General features: G+C 38.5%; 1 non-coding gene across 1 annotated transcript; it reads left to right on the top strand.

Annotated features, from left to right (window-relative positions):
• The first annotated feature begins 3,781 nt into the window (after positions 1–3,781).
• Positions 3,782–3,888, top strand: LOC141492453 (U6 spliceosomal RNA). Its single transcript, XR_012469919.1, has one exon. It is a non-coding gene; the product is annotated as a U6 spliceosomal RNA (small nuclear RNA).
• Positions 3,889–11,268: the final 7,380 nt, after the last annotated feature.

The following is an 11,268-nucleotide window of genomic DNA, read 5'->3' as shown; positions in this document are numbered from 1 at the left end:
ATATGTACATGTGTAAGCACCAAGGCAGACATGATCCTAGAGAAACTTTGTACAATACAGTAACTGCATATTGGAAGTGAATGTGTAAGCCTGCTTAGCTATAGATGGATTGTACCTTGTATAAAATGATTAATTATGGAAGAATTAGAAACCATGTGCTTCATGGACACTACTACAGATCCTTGGGGGGAATATCAGGCAATAGAAGAAAGCACTCAGGGAAAAAGGTAGCTGCTTCATGGAAGGAATTTCCTGTTACTGGAGCCTCCTTAAGTCCCCCAGAGGATTAAAGATAGAGGCCTAGGCAACCTGGTTTTATTTGCAGTGGCTACAGATACTACCTGGCTAGAGAAAAGGTTGTTTTTCTCATTTAACTGGGGCACAGACCATTGTTTGGGACTTAATGTGATTTGGAGGATGGTTGTTATTCTAGAAGAGGACCATGACCTCAGTAAGGTGATGTTATGAGTTGCAGGTGAATTGGAGGTAAGTTGGAGGTAAGGACTGTGCAAAGTTCCCAGCTTCTCTTTTTCCTCTGGTGACATCTGGGTCCAGGGGCCAGATATGGATCAGGATGACTATAGATGGCCCTGGATGCAGTGGGAGACCTTGGCCTTTTTAACAGGTCTCTGTAACGCTTTCCTAGAAATCCTAAGTTATAGAGGTCATGTGACCTGTCTAACAGTTTTAGGGGCATAGCTCTTCTGGAGGAATATAATAAGTCTTGAGCGTTCTGGGATCTCCAAGTTTATTCCTCTTTTGAGAGGAATCTAAACCACTTGTTACTACTTTGAGTCTAGATATTTGTAGAATCCTGGGGGGAAAAATGGGACTTGCTGAAGAGAAAGGAAAATTGTATCTATTATTTAAATATTACCAACAGGTTCTTTTTGGAGGGATTTCCCTATCTTGCGGCTACTAATGGGTCCAAACCCAAGACTGTTGAGTATGGAAGCTCCATATTTTCCACCCTTCTTTAGACAATGTAGTGACCATTCATTAACAATGTGTGCAGCCTCTTAATCAGCTGTTGCCCTACTGTAGCTCAGAACCCCCAAACTCAGTTATTTATTCTTCCCCAGTTTCAGCTATTAGAGGTATGCCACCATTCTCAACTTACTATGAGTTCTTAATAGGTTTTCCACTTTTTCTTTGGGGTCAAAAAAATGCTCTTTTAAACCTGATATATAAATTTCTAATTTAAATTCATCAGGGGGACCTTTTTATCCAAACCTACATATTAGCTATAGGATCATAGATTTAGATCTAGAAGAATTTTAGAGGTCATTTAGTCCAATTTCATCATTGTACACATGGTGAAAGTAAGACTCCAACAGAGTTAAGTGACTTGCCTAAATCTGCTGCTAAGATCTGAGCTCATGTCCTATGACCATATTTGAACATCACAAACTTCCCAGTGACAGCTCTATGTCAGGACAACATAAGAGAAAGAAAGGGGAGACCCTTAAGATTGAACTGGATTGGGTGGCTAGGTGGCACAGTGGATAGAGCACCAGCCTTGGAGTCAGGAGGACCTGAGTTCAGACTCTTAATAATTCTGGTCTCAGACCCTTAATAATTACCTAGCTGTGTGGCCTTGGGCAAGCCTCTTAACCCCATTGCCTTGCAAAAACCTAAAAAAAAAATTGAACTGTATTATATAAGCTCAGAGTTTGGGGCTTTGGGGTATGGGATCCAAATATAAAAAAGTCACCTACTACTTGTTTATCAGAAACTTTTTCTGTGTTATTATTATATCGGGGTTTAGAATGATTCCTTGCCCACAGAAGGAGCTTAATAAATGCATATTTATTTGTTTTGACTGTTAGTACACTAACTCTCAAAACCCAATACTGTATAAGAATGTGAGATTGTAAAAGCCTAAAGATGCCTCAAATCTAACTTACTATGGATCTTATGAGCTAGACAGGACCTCAGAGTAGCTCATCATTTGATAGAGGGGCAAACCAAAGTATAGAAAGATCAAATGTTGACTGGTGTCACATTGCTGGTAGATAACTGAAACAAAATTCAAAAATTCTGATTCTAAATCCAGGGCCCTCTTTATAATTAAGAAGAGAGATGAAGAGTGGAAGCCAATCGAGGATCAGAAACCTACTTCACCTGCACTTTAGGTCTGTCATTGAAAAGGTGCCAAAGAGATAGGGGAAGGGTAAATTAATTTTTTTATGTGAAGTTTGAAAGACCGAATTTAACCCAGAATCTAGACTATGCAAAAATTCATCGAACATGGTTTAGACTTGGATGATTTTCAGTAATTCTAAGATCTATGATTTTAACAATGTAGATACTGCCTTGGCCTAGAGAGATCCCAAAGCTAAAATGCGTATTAGGTGGTCTCTGTGAGTTGCCATATTCAAATTAGTTCATTAAATGGTGGCTACCATTTTGGTGATGATTCTGAATTTAGATGGACTGGCCTCCAGAGGGCAGACTCAAACTGTTTATCTGAAGCTAGACCTTGAAACTTTTTCATTTAGTAATACCTGTCAGAGCTTGTGCTTCATTGGTATAGCCTTCAAGATCCCAGGTCCCAAGGTCACCCAAGTATGTGTGAAAATATATGTGATATGCATACCTTTAGGTCTAGAAATATTTGACTATCTCATCACGTTAGTTTTTTTATGTATAGGTCTTGCCTCCTCATGTACATTGAGAGTTTCTTGATAGCAGGGGATATTTGTGCTTCTCTATATCTTCAAGGCTTCACACAATGACTCTCAATAAACAATAATGGTAATAATGAGAAGGAACCTAAATATAATTAGCTAAGTCTAAAATATATGAAGAAACTATCAAGACAACTGAAAAAAAGCATTAGTAGACCTGTTATACACCCTTTGAAGCCCAGTAAGATGTTTCATTTATAATTTAAAAACTTTTAATTTTAGTTATTTTTATTATCATGTTTCCTTTCAGTTTTCTAAATTGGTGGCAAACATGTTTAAATGGCTTTTGAATTATTTCTGGAAATGTTTTTGCCAGGGCATTTCTGATAAAGTATATGATGAGTAAAATCAGGAGAAATTCTAACACAAAGAAAGATTGAATTATGTGGGAGATTGATGTGGAAGTTGAAAGCTTTGCTTGTCTTGCTTCTTTTGTAAAATTTACAGGAAGCAACCAAAGATTGTTGTTAGTTTTTGTTTGTTTTTTGTTTTTTTTCTTGCATATAAAGATGAACTTATTGGAATGTGAGGCATATATAATTCTGTGAATCACTAAGTCTTGGATTCCATTAGCATTCACTGATGTATAACAGATGATTAAGTCTTGGGAGGAAGTGGGGTTGTCTTTTGAATATTCCCCAAAATGGTATGTACAGAACATTGTTCACTCTGAATGATGCAATTAATATAATAAAAGTGCTGTTTGCATAAGCAGGCAGACTGTCATCTAAAATTAGATACCTTTTCATCCTTCAATAGAATTACTCACATCTATAAACTAATAATGATGGATTATAATGTGAAAAAAATTCTTATTTTTATTCTAATTGTTGATTGGATGCTCTTTGCATTACTTTAAATTCTCTCAAATTTGACAGTCTTCAACACCTATATTCTTCTAGTGGGACCATAAAGGAATAAATAAGGGAATGGGATAATTTTGGAGGAAACAAAATTATAATTCAAAGCAAAGGGAAGATAGATGGTTGATTTATAAATGAGACTAAGATCATAATACATTACCATGTTGACATGCATTTGAAATACCATAAAAATTATTAAAGACTTGTATGAGTAGAAAAAGAGGTTGAATGCTCGCTTTGACAGCATATATACTAAAATTGGAACGATACAGAGAAGATTAGCGTGGCTCCTGCACAAGGATGACATGCAAATTTGTGAAGAAAAAGAGATTGACAATCATGTAGCAAGACTAAGAGATAAGAATCATGAACAATGAGAAGACATGAAGGCAGTTATGATCTGTTCCAGTGGTGAGAATATATATGCCAATTAAAATATAGGTATATCAAAGTATTACAAAATTACATATCCTTTTGATGACAAGATAATCTTTTCTCCTGTTCATCAGATTTATATTCCTTTAATTTCATGTTTCTGACATGAAAGATTTGCATATATTTGAGGGGATTCTACTTCTCTGGCTCATTTACCTTTACTCAGATGACCTGGGAATGTCAGTATTTGACACTCTCCCTTATAAGCACACAGCTTCACAAGGCTTGAAGAATGAATGATAAGCATGTAAAGATTTATATGAACTATTCAGAGTGAAGTTAGTAAATATTTACAGTAATTATAGCAAGGTAAATGGAAGATATAGCTATAAACCAAAAAATTCAAAGTAAATGTAATAAAGTTATAAAGAACAAACAGGACTTGAATAAAATGATATGAGAAGACACCCCCCACCTATCCTTTTGTCGAAGCAGGAGATGCTTCACATTGCATATGTTTTCAGATTTTTTTCAATGTATAAATCTGTTGTGCTGATTTTTTTCCTTCTTTGAAAAATTCTATTTGACATATGGGATGCCTCTTTTAGACAGGGAGGGAAAGGATACTTGGAATTACTATGGTGACATAAAAACAGAAAATAGCAGTAAAAGCTTATTTAAAAAAATTGTGAAATGTTTCATTATAAGTCAAGGAAAGCAAATAAAACTCCTAGAAAAGTTAATAATCTTGTTTATGGTGTCCAGTATAGTCTCTCTGTCTTTAATAATCTCAAAAGGAAAGTTCACTCTACTCAAACTTCCTGTTGGGATCATGACTGCATTGGGTCCACCACTTCAGTTTGCAATTCTTCTAAGTTCCTAGCAGATGATGGTATCCTCTCATCTTGGTTCAGTAGGTTCTTATTTACTTCTAATAGGTTTCTTATTTACTTATTTTCTTACGTACAAGAGTCTTACCACAATTCTTGAATGACTAGTATGCCAGTCCTATTACTCCTGTAGTTGGTCAAGCAAGTTGAGGAATAGAAGCTAAACAGAACGCCTGGGATTAAGGACTCAAAGTGATGGGCCATGTACTTAGTTCATCTTGTGTGGTTGGATACCTTCTAAATCCATTGTCATTTATTTTGCTGCTGCAAAATATATCTTAACATTGCTATAGTGTAGGTGTTAATTGTTTTAGGTTATTCTTCTCATTAAAATAACCATCACCTCTACCACCATCACCATAACTAAAATTGTTTCTTTCTCATCTTTTTTTTCATAGAGTTAAGATAGAAAGGGTCCTAGAACCAGTTACTTTTCTATTATTATTCTTTTATACCTAATATACTGATAATTATTTCACAGATGAATTAAATGCTAATTTATTTTAGTTGAATAAAAGTATTAGAATATAAACTTAGCCTCGGTAGAATTACAGCAAGAATTTTGTTTGTTTTTGCAAGGCATTGGGGTTAAGTGACTTACCCAAGGTCACACAGCTAAGTAATTATTAAGTGTCTGAGGTCAAATTTGAACTCAGGTCCTCCTGAGTCCAGGGGAGGTGCTCTATCTGCTGCCCCACTTAGCTGCCCCTACAGCAAATATTCTTAGTATACCCCAGATAATACCATGATGACACATACATTTTCTTGTTCTTACATGATTTTTGTCTTTTCTGCTAGATCTATATTTGTATTTGAAAAGAGTTAGCTCTTTGAAGCTTTGATATTATGAATATTTGATATGGCAAAATATATTAATTATTGTTCTTATATTTTTATGAACCAATGTCATAACTAAGTAATTGCAGCCAACAGTTTGATTTGTGATAATGATCCATTTCTGGTATGTTTTTTTGGTTGAGTTCTCTAAGATATAGGAATTTTTTTGGTCTGTTAGTCCATAAGAGATAATAAGTTTTTGTGGTATATTCCTGTCTTCCTAAGTATTCTTTTAGTTTGTAATGTTATAGAGCTTCTGTGATTTCCTTGCATAATCTCCATGGTTCACTAAGTTTGAGTTTCTTAAGGATCACTTCTTTTAGAACCACTTCTATTGAAAAGCCCACCTTTCTCACAAATAAATCCACATAACCAATTGGTTTGATACTTTACTGTTATTGATGAGTCATTTTAGTCATATCTGACTTTTTTGTGACCCCATTTGGGGTTTTCTTGGCAAGGATACTAGAGGGGTTTTGCCATTTCCTTCTCTGGTTCATTTTATAAATGAGGAAACTGAGGCAAACAGGGTTAAGGGACTTACTCAGGGTCACACAGCTAGTTAAATGTCTGAGGTGGCACTTGAAGTCATAAAGATGAGTCTTCCTGTACCTATGTCTACTGTACCACTTAGCTGCCCATTTGACACTTAGATGGCTTATTATTGTCATTATTATGGATGTATAGTATTTTGAATCTTTAGTGATTTCATAGGTTTCATTTGGAAGTAAACCACTTTTGCTCACATTTAACAAATATGAGGCTGTGTACCTGTTATCAGCTTTTATTTTTGTTTAGTGAAATGATGATTCTTTTTCCAAAAGTATTTGTGTAGTTTTAAAAACTTTACTCTATCATGTCCTCTAAGAATACCTATCATCTTTCTCCTTAGTGAATATGTATAAACCTCTCTATAGTTGCTTTAGGTTGATGGTCCCTATGTTATTTTAATAAGATTTGGTGAAGATACTGTCCAAATTTGTTATGGTCCTGAAAAATATACATTTTATTATTAATTTCATTGTTTTCATCTTTTTTTGATGGGATTCAGATTGGAATGGTTCTGGAATTAGTCTCTCTCCTACTACTATTATTCTTTTATCATTAATATCCTGTGGACTATTGCATAGGTGAATAAAAAGATTGCTTTTTATAGTTGAATACAAGAATAATGTAGTGAGGGGAGCTAGGTGGGAGAGTGGATAGAGTCCTGAGTCTGGAGTCTGGAAGACCTGAATTCTAATCTGACCTCAGACAGTTCTTAGCTGGGTGACCCTGGACAAGTCACTTAGCTCTGTCGGCCTCAGTTTTCTCATCTGTAAAATAAGCTGGAGAAGGAAATGGCAAAAAAGCCTAGAAACATTGCTGAGAAAATCTCAGATGAACTCAGGGAGAGTTGGCTACTTCTGAAATACCTGAAAAACAACAATAATGCAGCTTACTGAAAGTACCCTCAGTCCAACTCCACATCCAGGTGATCCTTGCCAACAGGCCAGACTGTGGCAAGGCTCTGTCCCCACGCAGTCTGTTGTTTGAGTTTTGGAGGATATTTTGAAACCTGTATTTGTTGTCTTGGGTTTTGTTGTTTGTCTGATTGCTTCTGGGATGGAACTAGAGCCGGCAGGTCTTGTCTTGCTGGGTATCAGCCTGGCATTGAATTTTGATAATCTACAGCCATGTCTGGCATCATCTCTCTCTTCTTTCCTTATATAACTTGGAATGTTCAATCTATCTGGACTCCTTAAGCATAACCTTTCAATAATTCCTGATGGCAATTGACCTTTCTGAATTACCAGCCTAAATTCCCCCCTCTTCCTCCACCCCCACCTTGTTTGTATAAACTCAAACACTTATTTGATGCTTTGTTGACATGCTGTTTTGTAAGTTCATGTGGATGGGTCCACTATTGGGTGGGCTTCATAAAAACTATGTGGTGGTCAACTACTTTCAGTTACGTTCTTAAAAACCCTTATGCTATACATTTGTCGTTGGTTTTTACTACCAAATAGGGAAGTCATGTCTAATTGTTCCAAAACCATTTTTGTAGATTTTGGAACTATGTTCTGAGGTTTGTCAAAGAATAACATAATGTACTCTGAGAATGTCTATCTAATAGTAAAAATAATAATGGTTGTGAGATATGGGCTTGAAGGTAGGAAGGCCTGGTTTCAAAATTTGTCTTTGACACATACTGGCTATAGGACCCTGCACAAGTCAATCAACTTCTCATTGTTCTTCAGGCAACTCTAGAATTATATTAATTTGCAGAGAAGGTGCCAACCTGCATGAACAGAGGAAATTTTCTCACCTGGAAGTTCCCTACACCAATCAAATCACAGGGCAAGACCTATTTTTATCCTTTTCTAGATGATTGTTCATGCTTTTGGAATGTATAGGTCTGTGACCTTGGGCAAGTCACTCAACCCTGACTGCCTCACATCCAGGACTATCTCCAGTCCTCCTGATCCATATCTGGCCACTGGTCCAGATGGTTCTGTAGGAGAAAGTGAAACTGGGGCCTTAGCACAGCCCCTCACTCAAATCCAGTCCATGTGCTTGTTATGGCATCATCTCCCTGATATCCTGGTCTTCTTTGAGAATGAAGACAAGTTCCCCCCATCACCCTACTTGTCTTTGCCAAATATATACCTAAAACAAAAGTCCAGTTTTGCAAGGGCATTTTCTCAGGGCTACCCCAGGGAAACATGCTCCATCTCATCCCACTGATTGTTGAAGTTGTTGCTAAAAATAGAGCATGGTCCTGAAAAATTAAAGGGCAGAAGCTTCCCAATAGCCATACCAGGAGCTGGAGAGAGCCACACTGGGTGGGGTGAGGGTGTGTGGGGGGGTGTTCCTCAGCATCAGGTCCAGCTGAAAAAATGAGATCCCATGACATTCTTAAAATCAGTTCCACGGGGATGAGAACCGTGGGTTCTTCCACCACCCCCTCCTCGAGGATGGGGGGGGGGGATTCTCAGGGCTAACCACTTAACGAAATCATTCTGGGGTTAAGATGATTAACTTGATGTATGTTTCCCAGGATAATAAGTGCAGATCGTGATGGGTTTGAGACGTGTCACCTCCATTGACTTCCTGTCTTGATGCATACTACTGTCTCAGAGGGACCGAGTTTAATTAGGTCAGAATGTAAGCTGAACCTTTTTTTTTCCAAGCCATGAAACAAGAAGATTTAGGAAAAAAAAAGAACATGTGTTCTCTCCAGGCTCCCTTCTCTGTCAAGTGCATTTTGGGGTAGGGGGAAGGGAGTTAGGGGGACATAGGGTGGAAATAAGACCACCCTAGGTTTGCGGGGCTAGAAGTTGACTGAACTTGTACTGTTGAGTTTTCTGAACCTTTCCATTTTATCAGTCTCTTTATCAATCTCTTTAAGGTAGACAGGATTGAGCACAACAGTGACCAACCCTCCCAGGGCCCCTTGGGAGGGCTTTTGTGGGAGGGCTTTCCTTAAGATTCCTTTTGGCCAGAAAAAGCATTTTGGGGACTGCTGGGAGCAATGTCCAATCTCCAGTCTCATCTCTGTTCTGGGGAGGCAGGGTTCACTGGATATCCTGTTTAAGCCCGGCTGCACATGGGCTTGCGGTCTCCAAGGAGCAGCTACACAGTGGAGCACATGGGTATCTGGCCACTGGACTCCTGCCCCTCCTCCCCACTCCTTCCTCCTTTTATTAAGTACTAGCTTTCCTTTCTTCTCTTTTGCTTTGATTTTGTTTAAAAGTTGGGAAAAAAAAGAGTGAAGACTTCCAAATGGCCCCATTCTTGAGTCTTTTTAAATCTTCCTTCTGCACCAGAAATCCTCTTTGCTCCAATTCATCAATGTTGTCATTGCTTTTACTCCTCTCTGTAATGACTTCATAATTGCTCCCCCTGCCTTTGTCTTCTCCTACAACCAATCAGTCCCTCAGTTCTTAACCTTCCCAGTGCTTAGGATCAGAGGATTATAAATCCAGAGCTGGAACAGACCTCAGAGGTCATCTATTTTATAGAGGTCATCATTTTATAGGCATGGGGGGGGGGTCCAGAGGGGAACCAAGCAGATCACAAGTTGCAGAGCCAGGATTTGAACCTTTTGACTCCAAATTCCATACTCTCCCCCTCTTTCCCTCTCTCCCATTTGAGAAACCCAAAAATGGCCCTGAGGGATATTTTGGACCAAATAAAATGTTGCTTCCTAAGGCTGGGTTTCTTAGCTTAATCCTTGAGATCCTCTATGGATTTTCTTTAAGCCTGTCTTTCCAGTCTTCTATATGGAAACCTTTAGTTCCATCTCAAATGACCTGGCATTGAACCCCAAATCTACTATGCTCATTCTTATTTTCAGACCTTATATTCAATATTCTATTTTCTGACAAAGCCCTCACTCCGCCCCCCCCACTTATCTGAACCCTTTCCATTCTTCAAGGCCTGTCCGACCCCACCTCCCTTCTACATTCTACCTCCCTCGAGCATCCAGTACCCTACTCATTGGACACTTGTACCTCTAGTTAGTCTATACATCTCCTGAGAGTAGGTACTTGGCACCCTGCATATAGGTATCTGGTGAATGGACCTGTATCCACACAGTATCTGGAAGGTAGCCAGTCCTCAATAACTATAAATCTGTTGGATTGTTTAGTTTGTTTGTTGCTTAGTTGGCTCGGATGTTTCTAGGGATTTTTAACCCAGAGAAGAAGAAACCAAGAGGGGAGAGATATTTTCAAGAATCTGAAGGACTGTCACATGGGGGAAAGAACAGACTTGTTCTGTTTGGTCCCTAGGGAAGGAACTGGGAACATTGGATGCAATTACAAAGAGGCAAAATTTATATAAATCTAAGGAAAACCTTCAATCACAGTTATGCAGAAGTGGAATAGGCTGCCTCAGAGCTAGGGGGCTCTTTCCCTGCCTGAGGACTTTAAGTAGATGTGGGATGTTTGCTTATTGGGGGGGGTCTCTCTATAACATAGAGATGTTCTTGTTCAGTTCTAGGTTGAATTTGATGGCCTCTAAAGGTTCTTCCAATTCTGACTATCTGTGATAGTGTTATCTCTCAAGTAAGGAGGTTGGATGGTTGAGGATGCTTCCAACTCGTAATCCTGCAATCCTAAGAATATTCAGACCCCAACCCTGTCCTTCTTTTCCTCCTCCCCATACACCAGCTCATGGGGAGGACATCTGTGATCTCCACTTTTTTTTTTTTGCAAGGCAATGGGGTTAAGTGACTTACCCAAGGCCACACAGCTAAGTAATTATTAAGTGTCTGAGGCTGGATTTGAACCCAGGTACTCCTGACTCCAGGTCCAGTGCTCTATCCATTGCACCACCCAGCTGCCCCCCCTTCTGTACTTTCAACCTTGATTACTACTTTTGTCTTCTTGCTCTTCCAAGTCTCCAGTTTCCATTTAAGAGGTGGCGATTCAGTGATGAGTGTTCTCTTCTGTAAATAAACATGCCAAAGGTGCCATATTCAGGGTCCACTTTAGTCTCCATGGGTCTTTTTTAGTCTCCAGATGTCTTTTTAGTTTTGACCATTAGAGATAAGCTGATTTAATTTCCAGAAACTCTCTCATCATTGTAGTTTTAGAAAGGATCTTGGCTTCCCTTCCAGAAGCAGAG

This window comes from Macrotis lagotis, chromosome 6, assembly GCF_037893015.1.
Source record: "Macrotis lagotis isolate mMagLag1 chromosome 6, bilby.v1.9.chrom.fasta, whole genome shotgun sequence".
Lineage (NCBI taxonomy): Eukaryota > Metazoa > Chordata > Mammalia > Peramelemorphia > Peramelidae > Macrotis > Macrotis lagotis.
The sequence above is the reverse complement of the archived record's forward strand: the minus strand, read 5'-3'. Positions and strand labels throughout refer to the sequence as shown.